Source organism: Rhinolophus sinicus, linkage group LG09, assembly GCF_036562045.2.
Source record: "Rhinolophus sinicus isolate RSC01 linkage group LG09, ASM3656204v1, whole genome shotgun sequence".
NCBI classification, from domain to species: Eukaryota; Metazoa; Chordata; class Mammalia; order Chiroptera; family Rhinolophidae; genus Rhinolophus; species Rhinolophus sinicus.
In genome coordinates, this window is record NC_133758.1 from 67,946,006 (window position 1) to 67,969,641 (window position 23,636).

The 23,636-nt window shown below is 37.8% G+C and overlaps 1 long non-coding RNA gene across 2 annotated transcripts; it reads left to right on the forward strand.

The window, feature by feature from the left end:
• Positions 1-7,585: 7,585 nt before the first annotated feature.
• Positions 7,586-15,638, forward strand: LOC141573081 (uncharacterized). 2 transcript variants are annotated; one of them, XR_012498648.1, is made up of 3 exons: positions 7,586-7,735; positions 11,152-11,207; positions 13,462-15,638. It is a non-coding gene; the product is annotated as an uncharacterized LOC141573081 (long non-coding RNA). The 2 variants fall into 2 exon arrangements; XR_012498649.1 differs by having other exon boundaries at positions 15,499-15,638.
• Positions 15,639-23,636: the final 7,998 nt, after the last annotated feature.

The window sequence follows — 23,636 nt, forward strand, 5'->3', positions numbered from 1 at the left end:
TTCATGTCCCCAATTCCCCCATCCCTGGGCAGTTGTTGTGAAATGCAGCAAGAACCAACAGTGGCGGATGTTCTGGATGGGAGTAAATCACCACAGAAATCTCTAGGTAGGGCCACGTAATACCTGCTCTTGGACAGGCTGTGGTATGTGGAAAAAACAGGAGACTGAGAGATGAGAAGAGATAAAAAAAAGTCTTGCATCTATATAGAGAATTCCAGAAACAAGGATTTTACTAAAAGTTTTTCTTTGAACTATTAACAGCTGATAGGTAAGGAACAGTAATAGACAGATCTTCAGATTAACTTCAAGACCTGTGACTAAGCATGGGATGAGAAAATAATCTTTTTTATTACTTAAGGGAGTAAAGGATTTTAAAATCTGTACTTCTGGAAGCATATGAGTTTGGGCTCCTGGCCATTAACTGTTTCACTTGAAAGTAATTCTCTTGATCACTGGCTTAACTCCTGTCTCTAGGCTGAGAGTTTCTCTCTGCTTTATAACATAAATAAACTATCAACTCTTTAGTTTATCTTTTACATTAATAGGAATTTTCATATGCTAACTCTGTCTAATGAGCTATTGACTCTGACAACTAGTGTTAATAATCTTAACCTTGCAAAAAAAAATCAGTCATTTAAAAAATACTAACTTTGTAATAGCAAGCAAAAAGAGAGGAGCAAAGTTACACAAAGGCTAACAAACATTTCAAAATTCTGAACCTCACAAAAAAACAAAGAAATGCTCATCAAACAATGAGTCTTTCCCTATTATATTGGCAAATATTTTAAAAACCATAATAATCACTGTGCTAAGGAAAAGAGACCTGTAAATCTCCTTTGGGTGGGATGAAAATTGACAGACTTTCTAGAAATTGTGTCACAGTATTTGTCAAGAGCCTTGTCTTAGTTAAGAAAGGTTAACTCTTGTAACAAAAATATACCCAAAAGGATAATTACTCAAACAGTAGAAGTTTATTTCTTTCACACATAATAAATACTAGATGGGAGAACAGATGCTGCCAGCTCTGCCATCTTTAATACATGGTTTCCAAGTTAGTGTGGGGCACGTCTCCATTCTGACCAGCTGAAAAGGTGCGAAACATGGAGCACTGTCCAGGACCAGGCCAGGAGATGGCACACATCACTCCTGCTTCAATTCTGTTAACCAAAATTCAGTCACTGACCATATCTAATTGGAAAGGAGACTGGAAAATATAGTCTGTGTGCCCAGAAAGCAGAGAATGTCAGCTTTGATGACTAGCTAGCTATTTCAGCTAAAAAGTTTTTATATATATATATATATATATATATATATATATATATATATATATATATATATATTTAATCTAGGAATCTGTTTTAAGGACATATTCAGGACTTCAGTTTGCAGCAGACCTACTAGTCGTCCACCAAAATCTATGTTCCCTTTTTCCTTAGTAGTAGAAACATTTTTGCAAGTACATGGCCATTTGGAAAAAAAGGCTATCTTTCTCAGCCCCTCTTACAACTAGGCATGGTATAAGACTAAGTTCTGGCTAGTGAAATTCCTGTAACAGTTCCTAAATTCAACTCCTAAAAGTACACTTTCTCCTTTCTTTTTGGACTCTTCCTCCATCCTTTTGCCAGAATGTGGATGTGAAATCTAGACCTTTTGATGTCATTTTGGACCATGAGAACGAAGGCCACAGCCTAGAGATGACAGAGTGATGAGCTGTACAGAGCCAAGGGTCTCTAGAAACCAACGAGCACAGACCCCATGCACACGTCCACATTGGAGGCAAAAGAAAAGTAAGCTTCCGTCATGTTCAAGCCAGTTATTTGGGTCTCTGTTATTATAGCCAAATCTAATCCCAACTGATGTAAGCCAGAGATTTTTCTTCCAATGCTTTAATCTTTTTTCTGCTTTTCTATATATAATATGATGACAATTTGTTAAAATATGTTTACTACAATTCATTGAGATATATTTTGATATAATCAAATTGGAGTTTGGAAATGGGAGCTGTCTTCTCAAAGTTGCAGCAGTGTCTCCATTTAAAGACTGACATATCAATTCACTTTTGTGGAAGACCGTAACTTTGTTTTACAAAAAGGTCACATACAAAGGTCCTTAAGGTACACAAAAGTAAAAATATAAGAACCCACCCATTGTTTGTGTGGAAATTGTGATGTTCTAGTTTGAAAATGAAATTTGTCATATACAATTAAACCAATGTCTTCAGACTTCTGTTTTTGTTTTGGGTTGTTATTGTTGTGGATTTAGGCGATAGTGGGATTGGAAAAGGAAGAGAGGAATGCTTCCAGGGTGAAACGAATGGAGGCAGGGCTGTGTCTGCATTGTGGCTTGTTCCTGTACAGGGAGCTGTTTGCATGTGGCTCATTTTAGTTGGCCTGTTGAAAATTAGGAGAAAAGAGAAAATCCAAAAGGAATGATTTTTGTGAGGACTTGGAGAGGACCATGAGCCATGGATGCTTCCGAAACGTTGAAACAGAAATGAACAGAGTGTGATAATGAAGCATTAGGAGGGGTAGTGGAACATGTTAGATAGGGTGGGTCCCAATGATGTGAGTTTGGAAGAAAAGGGTTCTGACAGAGAGCCTAAATATGCAAATTTCCATAGGAAAACAGAAGCTCCAGACCCTTGTAGTCAGCTGCCCTCTAGTAACCATGCAGATGCTCTACAGGTGTACCACCCTCATGGCGACCCAAACCATTTACCTGTGTGTAGTCACTAACTCAACCCTTTCACCTCCCATCCAAGAAACCGCCAAGTCCTGGTCATCCTTCCACCTACATATCTTCCAGTCACCCACTCCTTTCCATCTCACTGACACTGTTTAATATCTCCTTTTTAGACCACCATAATCTCTTGGAAATTTAGAAAACTTCCTACTTGATTTTCCCCTCCCTCCAGTTGTCTCCTGCTCCATTCCATTCTCTACATTTCAGACAGAATCATCTATTTTAAAAATCTGACCAATAATAGAAAATTCTTGGGAGAAGGTACATTTTATTTTTCAGAAAACCTCAAATAATGAGAAAATACTGCCAGAACATGTTTAAATTCTTAAACTGATGGATGTACCATTATCCCTAATTACCCTTTTTTAATGGTATTGAGTTACCATTAACGCTCTACTCTTCAATGCACCAAATCAATATTATAAAAATAGTTTTAAGCCTTAATTTTTAATCTCCTTGTGTTTTGTGCCAGCCCTTAAAGGTTACGTCTTCTTTTCCTTCATCTTAATCTTTTCACTCACATTGAAATGCATTACTCAGAGCAGCCCTTGAAAGTCTTTAAATATATGGCATAGAGCATACTTATTATTCTGAACACATTTCATAGACTTGATTGTAGTTCCTACTTTCCAATCGTTAATAAAGCTGTCATTGTGGCTGCTGCTTATGACACCAGCTATCCAAAAGGCGTCTATTTGTGTGGAATTAAGCATCTTTTTCATCTTTCTAGGCTTCATCAATAACGTGAAGCCTGCTGGCCTATTCCTGTACCATAAAACCAACTTTAAAAAAAATAAATAAAAGACCCTTGCCTTATTTATTACTGGAGATTGAATTGTTTTGTTTCACTCCAGCTTGCACTTCTTTGCTCCTGATTTTCTGGGTTACTGATTACTTGACTTATCTCCTATTTATAACTATGGGGCTTGATGAATCGAGCTGTTTTGACATGGCTTTTCTCCTCATCTCCATGTTCCATTCACCCTCTTTGCATTTGTCTGCTTCTGGCCACCCAGGTAAGCTAGCTGCCTGCTCCAGTCCCGTTCCCAACACAGACCCTGGGAAGCCGACATCCCTGTCAAGTCTTTGGCTCTCACAGCTGTGATCCAGGATTGTATCTAAGATATTTTTCTACCCTAAAACTCTTTAATGTCATTATCTATAATAAGTTACGTGACTATAGCTTTATTATTCGACCCCTAACTTCTAAGTTCAGTAAATGTTGATTGGGTATCTGACTGTGCCTTGAAGCTTGGTCTGAGGGCTCTCCTAGACTTCCCTGTTTTCTTCCCTCTTTTGTTTCATGCAGGTATTTTCCCTAATAAAATCCTTGCAAGTTTTCCCATTGTCGCATGTGTTTCTTGGAGAACCAGGACTAACACACACTGGTTTTGAAGTGTAGTACCCTCATTGCTATTATTTCTTTCTTTTTCTAAAATTGTTTATCTAAAACCAGAGGTCAGGTATAACCCATCAATCCCTCTCCTGGGTATCTACCAAAAAAATCTGAAAACATATATCCATAAATAGATATGTGCTCCGATGTTCATTGCAGGTTTTATTTAGAGTGGCCACGATATGGAAACAACCAAAGTGTCTTTCAATAGATGATTGGATAAAGAAGATGTGGTATATATACACAATGAAATAATACTCTGCCATAAGAAAAGATGAAATAGTGCCATTTGTGACGATATGGATGGATCTTGAGATTATTATACTAAGCGAAATAAATCAGACAGAAAAGTCGAGAACCATATGATTGCACTGATGTGTGGAATATAAAACTGAAAGCAACAAAGGAACAAAACAAGCAAACAAAGAAAGAAAAACTCATAGATATGGACAACAGTTTAGTGGTTACCAGAGGGTAAGGGGGGAAGGGAGTGGTAGATGAGGGTAATAGGGATCAAATATATGGTGATAGAAGGAGAACTGACTCTGGGTGGTGAACACACAATGTGATATATAGATGATATATTACATAATTGTACACCTGAAACCTATGTAACTTTACTAACCATTGTCTTTACTAACCAATAAACTTTAACTAAAATAAATAAATAAAGCCAGAGGTGATTTTTTTTCAGTCTTATTGATGTGTAATATATATACAATAAAATTTACCCTTTTGTAAGCGTAAAGTTTGATGATTTTTGACAAATATATATAGCTATGTAACTACCACCACTCTAATCAATATACAGAGCATTTTCATTCACCTAGAATCTCATTGATTCCTGCCCCCAACCCATAGCTCCAAGCAACCTCTGCTCTGCTTTCTGTCATTACAATTTTTTCTATTCTAGAATTTCATATAAATGGAATCATGCAATATGTAGCTTTATGTGTGACTTCTTTCACTTAGAATAATGTATTTTAGATTCATCATGTTGTGTATATTTCTTTCTTTTTATTACTGAGTAATATTCCATTATACCACTTTTTTTTTCCACTTACCAGTTGTTTCCAGTTTAGGACTCTTATGAATAATGCTGCTATGAACATGTGCATGCAAGTTTTTGTGTGAATATATATTTCCATTCCACTTGGACAAATACCTACAAGTGAGAATGAGAGATCATATCATAGCTCTGTGAACTTTATGAGATACTGTAATACTATTTTCCAAAGTGACTGTACCATTTTACATTTTCATAAGCAGTGTGTTAAAATTGCAGTTACTCCACATCCTCACCAATAATCGATATTTTAGTCTTTTAATAGTTTATAGTTAGTAGTCTTTTAATAATTTAATAGCTATTCTAGAGGTTGTTTATCTCATAATATCTCATTATGGTTTTAAATTTACAGTTCCCTGATCACTAGTGAGGATGAAACTCTTTTAATGTAATTACTGACCATTTGCATATCTTTTCTGTATCTGTCGAAATTTTGTACCCATTTTTTTAATGGGCTATTTATCTTATTATTGAGTCATAAAAGTGTTTTATATATTCTGGATATAAGCCCTTGTCGGATATATGTTGTACAAACATTTTCTCCATGTTTGTGGCTTGTTTTCACATTTTCTTAACCATATCTTTTGGGAAAAAAGAGGCTTTTCATTTTAATAAAGTCCATTTTATTAATTTTCTTTCATGGTTTGTGCATTTTGTGTTTTGTTTAAGAACTTTTGCCTAGCTCCCCAATAAATGGTCACAAAGATTGTCACCTATGTTTTCTTCTCTAAGCTTAATTGTTTTAGCTCTCACCTTTAGGTCTATGATCTACTTTGGGTTAATTTGTAGCATAGCAAGAGCTAAGGGATGAGGTGAGGGATTTTTGTCTTTTTCTTGTTTTTATTTTCTTTTCCCATACAGACATCCAGTTGTTATTAAATTATGTTGGCACCTTTGTGGAAAACCAAATGACCATATATATAAGTATGGCTCTTTCTATTTCCAGCCTTTCTAACATGTTCCATTGATCTATATGTTTATTTTTACAATACCACACTGTCTGATTACTATAGCTTTATAATGACTCTTGAAATTTAATAGCATAAGTCCTTCTACTTTATTCTTCTTTTTCAAAATATGTTAGCTAATACAAGGCCTGTGCCTTCACATAAAATTTTTTAGCTTCTGTTTGTCAATTTATTTTGTTTAATTTGCTTATATTTTTATTCAGCTTGCATGAAATCTATACATGCATTTGGGGGAAATTATCTTAACAATATCAAGTCTTCCAATCCATAAACATGATATATCTCTCCATTTATTTAGGTCTTCCTTAATTACCCTTTGCAATGTTTTATAGTTTTCAATGTCCATATCTCACACATCTTTTGATAACTTTATTCCTAAGTATTAACATTTTATTTTTGATGCTATTGTAAATGGAATTTTGAAATTTCATTTTTTAAATAATTCATTGCTAATATATAGAAATACAATTGATTCTTATGTATCTACCTTGTGTTCTGTGACTTTTAAATTTACTTATAATTCTGGGAGCCTTTTAATAGACTCCTTAGAATTTTCAACATACATTATCATGTCAATGGCAAATAGAGACTGTTTTACTTCTTTCTTTCTAAGCTCTATGTGTATTTTTCTTCTTACCTTCTTTTTTTCTTATCTTATTGCACTGACTAGAATCTCCAATACAATGTTGAATAGAAGTACTGAAAGTGGACATTCTTGCCTTGCTACTGATTAAGTAGAAAACAATGAGACATTTAGTTTTGAGTATGAATTTAGCTATAGGCTTTTTGTTTTTGTAGATATCCTTAATCAGGTTGAGGAATTTATTTCTACTTCAAGATAAACGAGAACTATTTTTTAAAATGGGTATATTAAGACTTCTTTTATTGCCCAGCATATGTTCTATTTTGGTAAATATACCATGTGAACTTGAGAAATGTGTATTTTTCATTTTTTGTGTGCTTTTCAATAAATATCAATTACATCAAGGTGATTAATAGCGTTGTTCAGATTTTTACTGAGAAAAAAATATTAAAATCTGCAACTATGATTTGAAATGTGTCTATTTTTTCTCTTAATTTTGTCAATTTTTTTTCATGTATTTTGAAGTTTTTATTAGGCATATGTACATTGATTGTTTATTTTCTTCCTAATAAGCTGACATTTTTATATTATGAAATGTACATCTTTATATCTGGTAATCTTATAGTATAAAAATCCATTTGTTCTGATATTAGTATAACCAATCCATTCTTTTTATGCTTAATGTTTGCATGTTTTGTCTTTTCCCATTCATTTAGTTTCAGCGTTTCAGCATATCTGGGTCTTTATACTTAAAGTGCATACCTTGTAGACATTATAGAGTTGAGTCATGTATTTTTATTTATTTATTTATTTTATTGGGGAATAGTGTGCTTCTCCAGGGCCCATCAGCTCCAAGTCGTTGTCCTTCAATCTAGTTGTGGATGGCGCTTCTCACTGGCCCATGTGGGAATCGAACTGGCAACCCTGTTGTTCAGAGCTAGCATTCTAACCAACTGAGCCATCCAGCTGCCCCAAGTCAGGTATTTTTATCTATTCTAACAATTTCTACCTTATAGATGGGCTGTTTAGCCCATTATTATTTAACACAATTATTGATATAGTTGAGTTTGGGTCTGTTGTTTTATTATTTGTTTTGCATTCATCACTTCTGTTTTCTATTCTTCTGTTTCCTTTCCTGTCTTTTTGGGTTATTAGAATGATTTTTTAAATTTTTATTTATATTTTCTACTGACTTTTGGCCATAATTCTTTGCATGACATGTATTTAATGATTGCTCTAAAAATTACAACATACATCTTTAATTTTTCATAGTTTAATAATAGTTAATATTGTATCACTTCATGTAATAAATATAGAAATCTTACAATCATATAGGTCCATCTATTCCCACCCCAGTCCTTATGCCATAACTATATGTACTACATCTATACACTTTAAACTCCACAACATTTTTTGTTGTTTTAAAGTTATATGTATAATAAAGAAATTAAGAGGAACATGGTAAAAACCAAATGACTTAGCATTTATCCAGATAGTTACTATTTCTGAGTTCTTCATTCTTTTCTTAGGATCTTGGATTTTGCATGACATCATTTTCCTCCAGCCCGAAGTACTTTTTTAGCATTTCTTGTAATGCAGTTCTGCTTGCAACAAATTCTTATTTTAGTTTTATTTGAAAATTTCTGTACTGCATTTCCAATCTGGTAGGCTATTCTTATTGGATGTAGAATTCTGAGTTTTTAAAGCTTTTTTTTGTGGGGGGTTTTTTCAGGCCTTTAAAGATGCTCTACTTGCTTTTGGTCTCCATAATTTCTTATGAATATCAGCGTTGAAATACTCTCAGCCATCTGACTTCCTCTACAAAAACTAATCGTTTTACTCTCCTTTTATAGGGAAACTAATTGACTTGACCAACTTTCTTTTGCCGGAGAATTGGCAGAAATGTGAGGAGAATTTTCAGTTCTTTTATTTAGTTCTAAATAAAGAGTTATTTAGAAAAAAAAGGCACCTATTAAACCCAAATGTCTCCACTTGACCTTGAATTAATTACCTCTGTCCCCTGGGAAAAAGAAAGAAAGAACAGCATCCTTCTCTAGCCTCAGGATGTATGTTCCCTGAATGACTCATTTGGAACTAAGATGAGAGAGAAGTGTTTGCTTTGATGGTAGACTTTTATTCCCAGGTGTGTGGGAAAAACGGTGTTGTGTATGGCTGACCTTGGAGCTGGAATTAAGCCTGTAATTATATCAAGAATAAAACATTAAGGGGTGAAACACCCTCCAGAAGCACTCTCATCTCTATACCCAGATGAAAAGGGAGAGAGGTGGCAACCGCACACGTCTAAGTGGTGTGTGTAAAGAGGAGATTAACCTCTCAAAAAACAAAACAAAAAATCAAAATGAAGGCAACAAAACAGACCATAGTTCTGCCCTTTTAAATTTGTTCCTCCCCATGTCCTGAAAAAACACAGCAATTACGTGGCGTTCACCACATTTGTCTCTGGTCTTCTCTAATACGCTTTTGAAGGGAATGTGTCCTGTGCCAGCCTGCAAAAGGTGCTTTAGGCTATCACGCGTCTGAAAAGGTATACCACAAAGTTCCTGCTTGGTGTAGTACAGCCCGAGAAGCCATATGGTACGGTTCAGACCACAGGATTTGGAGCCAAGTGAACATGACTTGAAATCCTTGCTGAGCCTCTGAACAGCTGTGTGACTTTGGGCATGTACCTTGAATGCTCTGCTATACATCTTGTTGAAAGATGACAGACAATCAACAACAAATATTTAACCTCTCATTTGTTAGTGTCTGTGGCAGAAACTTCTTACCATTCTCAGCTTTCCTCTTTATCTGGGCACACACGAGTATATAGTGTGCATTTCCAACCCGCCCTTAAATCTGGATGGGCAGTTGAAACTGAGTTCTATCCAACTGAGTGTGGATCTAAGTGATATACACAAATTGCAGGTGTGGCGGTAATCATGCCCATGATTCTCCTTGCTCACTCTTTTCACTGTCCCCACCCCCATCAGTGGCGCCTCGTGATGGGAGCAGCTGGATCCCTGAGTTATGAATTGCAGGAAAAACCCCAGGATAGCCATTCAACATCCACACTGGATTTTTGCCTGAGCAAGAAATAAATCTGTATTCATATTAAGTTTCTGATATTGGGGGGTTGCTTGTTAACAGCAGTTCGCCTTCCTGATTACTAGCCTTTCCTAACTATTCAGTGGGAAAGAGAACAATACATGGTTGGATTACAGTGAGGATTAAATGAAGTGATGTGGCTAGAGCACCTAGCACAGGCTTGGCACCTACTGAAGAAAATGTTGTTCCTTTCCACCAGATTAAATTCAGCTTCTGTCTCCTTACCTTTGTGGCAAGGAAAAATGCAAAACTAAGTCACTGGGCAAATTCATCCTCAACTCTTCTCTTCTCTGCCCAGTCCAGTCCCTCTGGGAGAGTGCATTACAAATACTCTAAAGGTTTCTAATAGCTTCAGAACTTTTCTCAATCCTTTTCTCAAATCCATGTCTTCCCTATCCTTCCATTTGGATTTTTTAATTATTAAAAAAATTCAAGTTTAATAGACTGGCGACACACATGTCGTGTTCTCTGATGGCTCTTCTTGCAGTTTTTCCCTGAGAAGCAGTGACCTTATGGAGTCCTTTTATCATGGAATAAAACTTGACACAGATTCTAACAAGACAATTGTCCTCTTTCCTGGTCATTAGCTGAAGAGTTCAAAACCAGGAAATAGTGTCATGCAGGGCTGCTTTTACCCTGAAGAAGAAGGGTAAATCCTTTTTCTTAAAATACAGAATTCTTAAAATACTGTTTAAGAGAAAAGGCCAAATCTGACACATTTAAATAATTCTGTGCAGTCAGTTACTCGACAGCAATGTCCATGTCACTTTGACAACCTATTTCATACTAATGATCACACAGTCTTCTAGAGGGAAGGTGCTACTTCTAAGACATGATCAAAGCTTTGCCACACATTTGTATGACCATAAGATGACTTATACATTTTATACAAAGAGTATCTGAACATTTCAAGGGACCAGGAGCTCACTAACTTAAAAAGCTACCTACAGCATTGTAGGGCCACTTAATCCGCTCTTTTTTTTCTTTTTTTAATTGAAATTTTGGATCCTATTTTGACCTCTAGATTGAATAAATGTAATCCCTCTTACTAATGATCGGAGAAAATTTTTCACACACAAAAGCTAGTTAATCTGAGAAAGCTTGACCTATCTAGAATATGGCTGGGCATCCAAGGCAGCTTTTTATCTAAATTCTGTCCATCAGAATTTAAAAGTGTCAACTTTTTTTCATCATTAATAAGCTTCTTCACAATGTGGTTGTTATTGCTTATTATAAAGTTCTCTGTTTGGAATGAGATTTTTGGGATAAATCTCCTTTTCCTTTGTTATAGTTTCTGTCTTCCCTGGGTTATATGCTGTGTTTGCCAAAGCAGGAATCCAAGAAATGGTAAGTCATGACCTAACCCTTCATTCCCCACAAAATTTAATGTTATCAGTGTTTATTCTCATTTCACTGATTTTAATCCCATCGGATCTGTGATTGATGAAACAGAGTTTTGAAATATTAGCTCATATTATTTCCACAGTATAGTCAAAATTTTGTGTGTCTCATGCTTTTGCTTGATATATATGGAATGCTTCTATTTGCCATGCCTAAAATAGACTTGTCATAATCTATATTTATCTTATAAGCTGAAGAACACGTTTTTCTAAGTAAGTCAAAATATTGGGTTCTAGCCTTTTGATGAAATGCACATTTCCTTTTAAGAGGCAAAATCTTCAATCAAGAATTTGAATAAAGTGGTGCTTTATAAAAGAATGTCATCTGGTTAATTTTAGGGTACTAAAAAGTCATTTAAGATTATTCTTGGGTCCTTGTCCCCATGCCATTTTCACTTTATTGTGAATTGCGTGAATCTTCACTCATCTCGAGCTGTTACTTGCCAGGGTTTTATTTCTCGTAGCTATACAATGGTTCTGACAGCCTACTTGTCTTCAGCTAGGCTGTCTTGCATTGTTGCCAATTTGGAGATGGTTTCAAACTTGTCAACACGCATTGAAGAAGAGATATAGAGATTCCTGTGTGACCCTGTGAGAGACAAAGCAAGAGATGAGAGGAACTTCTCTATCTTTTCCATCCTACCACTGACCCACCTGCACCGTTGCTCTCCTACCACATCCACTTGTGTTGGGTGTAGCAGGAGTGAATTAGTTTCCTAGGGTTTCTATGACAAATTACCACAAACTGTGTAGCTTAAAACAACAGGAATTGTTCTTTCATAGTTCCGGAAACTAAAAGTTCAAAACCAATGTGTCAGCAAGGTTGGTTCTTCTGGAGGCTCAAAGGGAAAATATGTTCCATATCTCTGTCCTAGATTCTGGTGGTTGGCAGCAACCCTTTGCATTCTTTGGCTTGCAGCTGTATCTGCCTCCGTCATCACATGGTGTTCTCCTTGTGTGTCTCTGTGCCTAAGTTTCCCTTTTCTTATAAGGACACCAGTCATTGGACTAGGGCCCACCTTAATCCAGTACAACCTCATTTTAATTTGATCATATCTGCAAAGCCCCTATTTCCAAACAAGATCACATTCACAGAAACTGGGGGTAAGGACACCACGCTATATTTTTAGGACACAAGTCAGCCCACAACATGGAGGGCCTAACTAGAGCACAGGCCCACCTGTTCTCGGACTCTCCTTAACCAGCCTGAGGTTTGCATTTGGTGTCCACATCCAGCACCACCTCTCTCCAAGGGATGAGTATACAAAATACCTTCTATTTCAGTCTTATCCCCTAGAATATTGTTCTGTAATTCCTTGGATCCTCTTTCCATGATGAAATAACTCTATGCACCTTCCTGTCTGGTAGAAACTGCTCTTCCATCATGTCCCCTTTACACAGACACTCACTGTAAAACTCAGTGCTCAAACCTCCCAGCTTTGCTCTTGATATCTTAACATTGAAGGCTGGTCAGAGAGATTTCCCAGAATTCTTTGCTGGGGCTCAGCCAGGCCTCCTGTCCATGGACGCCACCTGGTGCTCAGCATCATGGGAATTCTTCAAATGCTCTCAGTTAGGAGGATCCCCTGCTTACTCCTAAATACTCGTCTTTTTCTCCCTAAAGATCATCACACCTGGATTTTCTCAGTGTGGGTGGTATTACCCTTTGAATGAAGGACTTAGGAGTAAAGGAGTTGGGGGCTGGATGACTCAGCAGATCACAGACCTCATGGAAAAGGGGAAAGGCCTAGTATGTATTCATCTCTCCAGAAATAGGAGACTTTAGAGGTAAAGTTAACAGCTTCTGTATGCACAGGGAACCCCACATGAAAGTACTATGCAACCCATTGTCTATGTATATCTTCTTCAAGTAAGAAATTCATCTGTCATTCTCCCTCTGCTGAATCATTCCAGTTCTACTGGGTTCTTTGGTCCATTCAGAGTGGCTCATGGTCATCTGGTATGAGGTCATGAGTACTTTATCTGTGGTCCAAGTGCCTGTAGGAAACAATACTGGATTTTATCTAAGCTTCAATTTTCTTATACATAAAATGGGATGGTAATATTCTCTTTGAAAGGTTGTTATCCTTACTAAACAAAATATATGCAAAGCAGCTAGTCTAGTGCCTGGCACTTAGGGGATGCTTCGTAAGTAGTAACGCCCTTGTAATTAGTCTATTCTGCCTCTCTCTTCTCTCTAGGTCACACCACTTCTCTGAAATTGACCCTCATTTAAACACTCTCTACCCACAGAAGAAAATTAAGAGAGGAAAAACAGTATTATATTCTCTACAGTTCCTCTTGTCTACTTCCCTACAAGATAGAACTTCTAAGATTCAGAAGTTTTCCTGGGCATCTCAGACCTCAGGCCAGAATTGATTCTATAATTGGTTGGACTAGCTATATGAAAGCAATCCTAACTACAGAAATTTATGACATGTATGCCAATTCACCATGTTGCACAGTAATTATGCATAACACAAAATATGTCTGATTTTTTTTAGAAGTGTCATTTGATCATCAGATTAATTTCAGTTCATATGTGCTCTTTCTTTACCATTTGTTGCTTGCAGTGTCTTGAAAAAAAAAAGGAAATTCTAGTCAGTCACTGCACTGACTTGTCTGGGAACAGGAGGACGGACAGGCTCCTTGGGCCCTGAGCTCTCCTACTCACTGATGCCTTCTCTTCATCCAGGTCTGACCAGCTCAGTCCAGACTTTTACTGGAGAGGAGAGTAAGGGGCTAGCATCTCATCAGGGCATGAGGATGTGGGAAGTTCATTAGAAGGAAATAGTAAAGATTCAACTGGGAGAGACTCCAAGGCAGTGCTTTGTTGGTTTAGTTTGTTTTGTTTTGTTCTCTTGCCACAGATAAGTGAGCCCCTCCAGTGAAAGTAACATTAGGTAGTCCCATCTTAGTCACTGATTTCACCATTCACCCTGTTGCTGAGGTCAAAACCTACTAGCCATACATGTCTTTCCTCTTTCCTTCATATCCTGAATCTAGTGTAGCACCAATTTCTATCAGCTCTGCTTTCAAAATACACCCTAAATCTGATTCCTTCTTCCACCTCCACTGTCGCCTCTCACCTAAGCCACAGCCTCTCCTTGGTTTTCAATCCCTGTTCCGGTATCTCTAGTCAGTTTTTCACCCAGGTTCCAGAGAAATCTTTAAAACATGTAAGGGGTAATTTTAGTCCCCCGTTCAAAACCTTCTAATAGTTTCCTATTATACTCGGAATAAAAATCAAATTCTGTATCTCAGCCCACAAGGCCCAGCAGTGAAGTCTCTGACAAGTTTTCTGCCACTCTCTTCTTCTTCACTCCACTGTAGGCACACTGGCCTTCTTGCCGTCCTCCTCGCCGCCCAGACTTGTTCTCTTCTCCATCTGTGCCTTCTGACTAGCACATTCTTAACTCCTTCTCTTCACCCAGATGTGACCAGCTTAAAGAGGCCTTCCCTGCCCTTATTTCCATCATTCTCTGTTCCATTACCTGGGTTTATTTTTCTTTGTAGTTCTTATCACAGTCTCAAATTATATATATGGTATATATTTTCTTTATGTATTTGTGTCGCGTCCAGCACAACACGGGCAGTGAGGGAATGAGAAGGGGTGGCGTTGGGTTAAAAAAGAAAACAGGAATCAAGAAAGTTTTGAATCAGAGGGCCAAGGGTTTCGCAGCTTCAAAGAACTGTGAGCCCCAAACTGGGCCGTCTTGTGGCTTTTATTGATAAACATATGAGGAAGTAGCATTGTTTTTTCCACGGTCTGTGAGTCTCATACATCATACCAGAAAACTGATTCAAACCAATCACCCTTGCCTGCAAACAGCCAGAACAGAAAGTCCCATGATGTTTTAATAATGATGGTATGTGCCTTCCCAGGGACAAATCCTATATACTGAAACTTGTTGCTAAGAATGGAAAGAGAGCTGATGTTATCACCTCACTGACTCACTTCCCAAGCAGGTTGTGGGAAGGAATCTAGCCACATAGGCAGAAGCTCTCTTTAGGCGGGGGAAGGTGGGGATTGTGCCCACCTTTTTTGACCCCATAAGTTCTCCTGGTGGTCCCCACACGGTTCTGCCTGGCTTGGGTTGTTTCTCCTGTGAGAAATCTTACCCGTCATTGGCTGACGAACCATCTTTTGGGGGCCAAACAGAGAGGCATGAAGTGTAAGTATAATGGTAAAGCAAGGTCCCTGAAAGGGACAGTCTCACAGACTCTTCTTTCTTTAGGGAAAGGCATGCGGGGACAATAGGCTAGGCTGCTGCGTGACAACATATTTGTCTTCCATCTCCCCATCTAGAAGGAAAGCTCATGAAAGCAAGGAGTTCGTCTTGCTCACAGCTGTGTTTTCAAGATTTTGAAGAGTGCCTGGCCATAATGGGTGCTCAAAAGTAGTTGTCAAATGAAGCAATTAATAAATGATACCTTTAAAATACCTTCTTGTATTTCATCCTTCACCCCCTCCCCTAGGCTCTGAGTCTCCATTTCTTCAAAATCAGTATTTCTAGGGACTTAGGCTTCAGGAATTTTTTAACCCCCCAGATGGTCCCAATGGACTGCCATGGTTAAGAATCCCTGAGATAAATGAGGAATTTTCAACATATAAAGAACCTGAAGATCCTGTTAAAGTGCAGATTGTAATTCAGTCATAGCAGTAGTGGTAGGTGTAGGCCTGAGAGCCTGCATTTTTAATAAGTCCCGTGTGATACCACCGCTGCTGGTCCATGAGCAGTGCTTTGAGTAGCAAGGGTCACCTCCAATTCTACATTCTGTGACTAAGAATAACTCAATCTACCTCAACCTCCATCTGAGAAGCCTGGTCGTTTCTTCTACCCTGGACAGAAGAAACCATGGGGCACAACACAGGAAATGTCACTTGCTTCATTGAAGATAATTTTTTTAATATTTAACTTTTAATTTTGAAATATAATTTTTTTAATATTTAACTTAGAAAAGTGTTGCAAAAATACTACAAAGAATCCCTGTATATCCTTCACCAAGATTCCCTAAATGTTTTTTCTCACTTAAGCATAGTACAATGATGTAAATCAGAAAATTAAGATTGGTAAAGTACTATTAATCTACAGACCATATTCAAACTTTGCTGTTGTTCCCACTAATGTCCTTTTTTCTGGCCCGGGATCCAATCCAGCATGATAGATTGCATTTAGTTCTCATGTCTTTCATGACCTTGAAACATTTAGAGAGTATTAGCCAGTTATTTTGTAAAATGTCCCTCAATTTGGATTTTTTCCTATGTTTCCTCAGGATTAAATTCATGTGGTGAATTTGGGGCAAGAATATCACAGAAGTGATGTAACCTCCTCAGGGCATCATATCATGAGGCAAAAAATTTGAATTTATCCCATTACTAGTCATGATGCTACCATGGTCTGTTGGTTAAGGTGCTGTCTTCCAGCATTCTTTTTCCCTTTGTAATTAAATAGGTATGTTGGGAGATCCTTTGATACTGTAAATATCCTGTATCTCATCACATTTTCACACACTAATTTTACATCCATTCATGATTCTTACTTGAAACAATTATTGTGGTATTTGGTCAAATGGTGATTTCAATTTCCTTCATTCTTTCTGTATTTATCAGCTGGAATTCTCCTGTAAAGAAGAGCTTTCCCATCTCTGCCATTTATTTATTTTTAAAATTATTTTTATAGGTATAAACCTGTGGATTCTTATTTTATGCTATGTGTGGGGACAGAGCCCCAGAAAGTAGTTTCCAGGCTCTTGGCCTCACATAGAAGGGTGCTGGCTCAGGTAGTAAATGGCCATCAACTGTGATTGCATGGCCATCAGCTGTGACTAGTTGGCCGTCAGCTGTAACCAGTGAGCCATTGGCCACTAATATAACTGCCGTGGCTACGCTAGCAGAAAAATGGGGGTTAGCAAGAAGATGGTGGCTGAGCCTGCAAGCAGCGCAGTGAGGCTTGAGAATTGTGTGGCTCCTGTTTCTTGTTTCTCCAACCCAGCCACCAGCGAGAGTATAGTGGTATGACTCCCCTATCTATGGCTCCGTGGGTGTTCCTTTTTGGCCCCACCATGCCCTGCGTTCTTATGTGGGGAGCGGGACCAGAGACCCCGCCTGGCGCCCCGCACGACACTATGGTTTATAATCCCTTGCTACCATTTTTAATTTCTTTTTTCTCAAATTGTTCTCAGTTTAGCTAGTGGAAGCCCATTTAATCTGGCTTCTGTATCCCATGACATGTCCTCATTTTTTGAGCACTTTCTTACTATTTGGAACCACAAGATGTTCTAGGCTCATCTTGTACTTTCCCTGCCCTAGTCCAGAATCAGCCATTTTCCAAAAAATTGTTAGTTCCTTTTATAGGAAAATGGTATTTAGAAATCAAGATTTGGACACAAGTTGTGTTCATCAATGTTGGGGTGTTGATTCTAAATACATATATTTATAAACATATCTATCTCTCTATATCAAAAGTCATGAGTTCATGCTAGTTATTTTTCTGTTCATATTACATTTCGTGATCACCAGCACTACCATCCTTTATTGATTTTAATCTCTCTCCCTCCCTTTTCTTCTTCCTCCTTCCATTCCTTGCCTCTTGATTTAATATGTGATCATCTGATATGATGAAAAACAGCAACTGTGGGATCTGAAGGATCTTTAATTCTTAGCTTTGCCACATTATTGTGTATAATTGTGGGCAAGTAGTCTCTCACAACAATAGATCCTCAAGAAAACAAAATCCTTTCCAGGCTCAATCCCTGGAATCAGACTTGCTTTCCTTTGAAATGCTCAGACCTTACAGGTTGGTTAACCCCTCTGTCCGGACTTTGGTTCAAGTGTTCCTTTTATCAAGACACACAGGCAAGCTACCTTCCTCAAGCTGTTCTTCCCACCACTTCTAAGAGTAATTTAACTACTGTTTCTCTTCTTATTGATTCTTTTGTGTCACACAGATGCATCAGCCCCCATTTGCCTACCCACTGTGGTACTATGTGATGTCAGTTGTTACTCCATTTTCATGTATCCCCTATGTCCATTATATAATTGTCTGTTGATCAAAGTATCATCTATCTATCTATCTATCTATCTATCTATCTATCTATCTATCTATCTATCTATCTATCTATCTATCTACCTATCTATCTATCTGAGGCAAAAGATTGCAGCTCCAAACCATCAGTTTGAGAAGAGCAATTCCTATCAAGATAGACTGATACTATTTTTCTTAGAAATTATAAAGACAGCATCATGTACAAAATCAATTTAATTATCCAAGCATTAAATGTTGCTTATAACTTCTCAAAGGACAGTTATATTTAATATTATTTAAGAACAAAGACTTTGGCAAACCTGCAGTGGCAGGGAGCTGAGTTCACTTTTGGGGGCATTTGCATTTTAACAGACTGAGAAATAAATCCACTTTTTAGAAGGCAGAACTATTTTCCATCTGCAGTTTGTTAATATCTAAGGCAGGGGAAATCTGTCATTCACACACATTTGTGATGAAGTTGGCAGATTCTGTTCTTAGGGAGGGTTTCATCAGCCATAAGTGACACAGAGACACTCTACTCCTGAAAACCTGCCTGGTGCAATATGGTGAGCCAGCTACTCAGCTTCTATTTATGACAAAAATCTTAGTATCTTAAGAGCAGTATCTTCCCCCCCCTTTTTTTTTCTTGTGACAAAAATTTGAGTATCATTGATGGAAGAATTAGTATGGTCTTAGATAAAATAGTGACTAATAAGTATATTCACCAGATTTCTAGGCACGGGTAAAGCAGTTCAAGTGGGATTAGGCAGCATTATCCATGTGGCCCTGTGCAGCAGGGAGGGTCACATACCTAAAAGGTGTAAAGTGGGGGAAGCAGCAACGCAGGGAAAGAATAGGAACTCAAAGAGCCACCTCATAGAAAGAGGACTCTGGGAACAGAGCAAGAGAAAGGAAATTTTGGCAACTGCTATGAGTGAAAAATTCTAGATGAGGAAAAGATGCTTAAGAGGATATACAGAAAGGCTCTGGTGATCTGTTCTAAGCGAGCCTTATGAGCTGCCTTTTCAAAGTACCTTAGCATAAATATTTACGGTATTTTTAGGTTGTTGCATTTAGATTGCTGTTTCCTAAAAACAAAAACAAAACACTCAGCACCAGCAGGATGTAGAAGTAATTTGGTATATTTGACTAGTAAGCAGGCATAATAGTCCATATAATGAATAATCATAGGCATGAGTACTGACACATTAGAATGTGTACTCAACCAATCAGAATGGCTCTCAGCTATAAAGGGCAGTGTGCCACACTGATGTGTGCCAGTCTAACGTCACCCCTGATTATCAGTGTTTACTAGGCATGAAAGTGCTGAGAGCTCAAAGGTCTTTCAGTGTTAGTTCCATCTGAGCCTCATGAGAAACTGTGGAAAGAGGGGAGGGTAGAAGCTAACAGATAACTTCCAGTGACCTGACCCCTGCCTTGTGCATTACTAGACAATGCTACTATCTGACATATATTTACTAACTCTGTCTCAAATATAATAACAAGAGAAAGGGCAATCTTTTTTTTTTTTATCATATATTGGAATAATAGAGTACGGGGTAACAGAGGTAGTGCTGACCAAATGTCCGTTTTCTCCCTTGTGTCCGACCATCATGGCATTTAGTTTGGGGCCATGAGTAATTCTGGCCATTGGACTGTGAGTAGAAGTGACCTGAGTAACTTTTAGACCAAGGAGATTAAAAATCAATGTGTTTTTCCATCCTTCCCTTGACATAACAACTTTTAAAGCCATGTGTCCCAAATGGTGGGGCTACCAGATAGAGGAGGGCTACCCAACTGCATCAAACTTTATGTGAGAGACAAACCTGTGTTATTAAACCACTGAGATTTGCACAGCATAGCATAATTTATCTTGATCAGAAATCAGTCCCTGTGGATACTATATAACAGAAAACTGAAGCATTTTCTTAGGATTTTTTTCTTTTTTTTTACAGGAAAGTAGTGAAGACACGAATGTTGGTGATTAAAAAGCTGTTGATCTGTTATGTAGCAGCAAAACATTTTCTAAAGCTTCCACCTGCAATAACTTGGGGAGGTAGAGCATAAGCATAGTATGCCAGCAGCTCTGGAGGAAGATGGTAGAAAAAAATGTAAATAGTGTATTTTGGCTGCCTTTGGCTAAGTATTACAAGAAATAGATGAGCACAGGAAAGAAACGGCAGGCAAAAATGAAAGTAAATAGAGAGTGTTCAGAAATCCAGAATCTGATAGAATTGAAAAAGCTGGTTTTTTCTGGATCCCAACTGTAAGAAACAGAATGGAAAAGATTTGGGTTCTGTTTTCACTTAGAATTTAGGAGGTAGAAAGCTTCAAGAGAACTTTGCTCCCACACTAATAAGAAAAAACTGGGTGATTCGCAAAATCATTAAATTTTCTTAAATCCGTCAAAAACTGAGATTGCAACGTAAGAAAGTGAAATGCTCAGTCTCTCTGACTCCACCTTGCTCGAGCCGGCTTTGTCCCCATGGTCTTCAGGTTAATAGCTTCTGCTTAGTCTGGCATACACACAAGCTAATCATTAGAAGAATTCTGCTTGCCGCTTAAGTTTTATAAAAACAGCCCCAAAGCAGAAAATGCCTCTCCTAAGGAGATAAGAGAAGTATGCACAAAAATAATGATTGTTTATCAAAGATTTGCAGGAACCTTGAGACCAGACTCAAATCTAAAGAGTCTACGGACTGGAAACTATGAAGTTTCACCATCTTCCTTGGACCCCTGCGGCACCCAGATGTCTTTGGTCCTCAATCACCTCTTGCCCTTCCCATTTCCCCTTCCCTTGACATAGAAGAAGCCTGAAGTCTGTACTTTCCGAATAGGGATTTGAGGTACCACTAGGGCTACCATCTTCTTGCTTGTCACCAATTCGATCAATAAACATTTTCTTACTCCAAACTCTGACATTTTGAGTTTTTGCCTTTCAAAGCGTTGGTCACACGGACTTTGGATGGGTAACAAGACAGCCAAATAAACAATTCTATAGAGTGAAGCTCTCTTAGGAGAGACAGAACACATAAACTGCTTCACCTTTGGCAAAGCAATGTAGGATGAGATGGCCAGCATAAAAATAGTTCAGAAGAAATCAGTTAAAAAGTAACTAAATTTTTAAAGGCCTAGTGTGGACTAGCATAACCTTTTAAAATACCTCCGGTAGTCCCCGAACCAAGGGGAGTTGGCACTCACTAGCAACTTCTTTTCCATCCACCTCCACCAGAAAAGCAACTTTGCTTTATAGAAAATCAAGCTGAAAAAACTTGGGTTAAAAACCGACTTGCCTGTGTTCACCAAGAGGAGAAAACAATGTGAAGAACAGCAACTCACATCTTCTCACTCCCTGGGCAAGTGCTATAAAAAATATATATATCTGTCTTTGGTCACAACCATTTCATCATAGTTAGTTAATCAATTAATTGATCTTTTAAGATAGGGTCTTTGGCTTTAGTAAGTATTTCATTTTCAATAAATATCTACAAATATCTACTTAGGCCTGAATGTGAGCACCTCTTCCTTAGTGTTGGCTCTGAGTTTGTTTGTTTTATAAATTTTAAAACTGCCAGATTTAGAAAGGTTGTATTCGAGGTTTGAGACTTGAGCTACTTAGTGACTTTATGCTCTATTAGTAGGTGTAAAGAAAGCATTAAATCTTCACAGATGAAATACAAAGCGAGATTATTACATGTTGATGGAAAATGCAATGCTTAAAATCCTTTGCTCCTTAAACCTGTAGTAGGCCTATTTCAATTCAAGAACTACTGAAACCAGAAGAATAGCAAGGCCTTAACACCACTACCTCCCCTTCCAAAATTTGTCCTTTCTGTTTTTAAAAAGTATTGTTTGGTTTTACTTAAACATACATTTTTATTATAGAAATTTTGGGAAAGACAGAGGATGAAATAAAACCTACAATCCCATCAACCAGGTATAACCACTGTTAACAATTTAGTATATAACTTTCCAGATTTTTCTTTCCTGTGCATTTATATAAGTATATTTTCAAAATTGATTTCATGTAAAGTCTATTGCACCTTCTCAAATTTCTGACCCAAAGCCAAGTGTCTTGAGAGTCAAAAGGTAGACATATAGAGGGTTATGCTTCTAGAGAGCTCAGAACATTATAAAAATCCAATTGTGATTTAAGACATACTTTTCTGCTTGAATATGCAGTGTATACATATTATTTAATACATAAATCCCCATCCACCATCATTTTTTTTAAAAAAAGATTTTATTGGGGAAGGGAAACAAGACTTTATTGGGGAACAGTGTGTACTTCCAGGATTTTTTCCAAGTCAAGTTGCTGTCCTTTCGATCGTAGTTGTGGAGGGTGCAGCTCAGCTCCAGGTCCAGTTGCTGTTATTAGTTGCAGGGGGCACAGCCCACCATCCCTTTCAGGAGTTGAACCGGCACCCTGTGGTTGAGAGGATGTGCTCCAACCAACTGAGCCATCCGGGAGGCAGCTCAGCTCAAGGTGCCGTGTTTAATCTTAGATGCAGGGGGCAGAGCCCACCATCCCTTGCGGGAGTCAAGGAGTCAAACCGGCAACCTTGTGGTTGAGAACCCGCTGGCCCATGTGGGAATCGGACAGGTAGCCCTCGGCATTAGAAGTACGGAGCTCCAATAGCCTGGGACACCGGGCCGGCCCCACCATCATCTTTAGTAATGTTTCAATTGCCTTGTCTTCCACTAGTAATCTGGTTCAATAGGCACCAAATACTTTCAAATACAACCTAACCCAGAAAATCAAGTGAGCACAATTATTAAATATTTAGATTTTAAAATTTATGTTTTACTTTCTTCAAAATGCAAATAAGGTATAGCTTTATACTAAAGAGTTTTCTTTTGATATCTCTAAACATTTAGTCATGGACTAGGGATTATTACTTCAAAATATAAACTACATAAGAAAAAATATGTTTAGAAATCTATTTTTAGAACTGTTTAAAAAAAATAGATCCCCACAAACTTCAAACCATTCTGAGCATGATGCGGTGAGCGATTCCACTGTAAAATATATGAGAAAAATAAAAACAGCTCTGTTGGCAAAGGACTCTATATTTGATCCACTTAGAAGGCCAATTGAGCATTGTTTTAAAGTTTTTATTCTATTTGATCCTGAGACTCCAGGTGAAGGCAAGCCGTGGGATGGGAGTAGGGTCTGCCTCCTTTTATCCTGTGAAGATTAAACAGTGTTCCCTTGATTCTTAGTTTCTTCAACATAAAATGATCAGTTCTACTTGAATCATGGTGACAATTATTTCTAGCACATGGTCAGATCCATAACTGTCAGTGGCTTTAGCGTGTTATTCGCTTGTTGCCTTTTGAATGTCTCC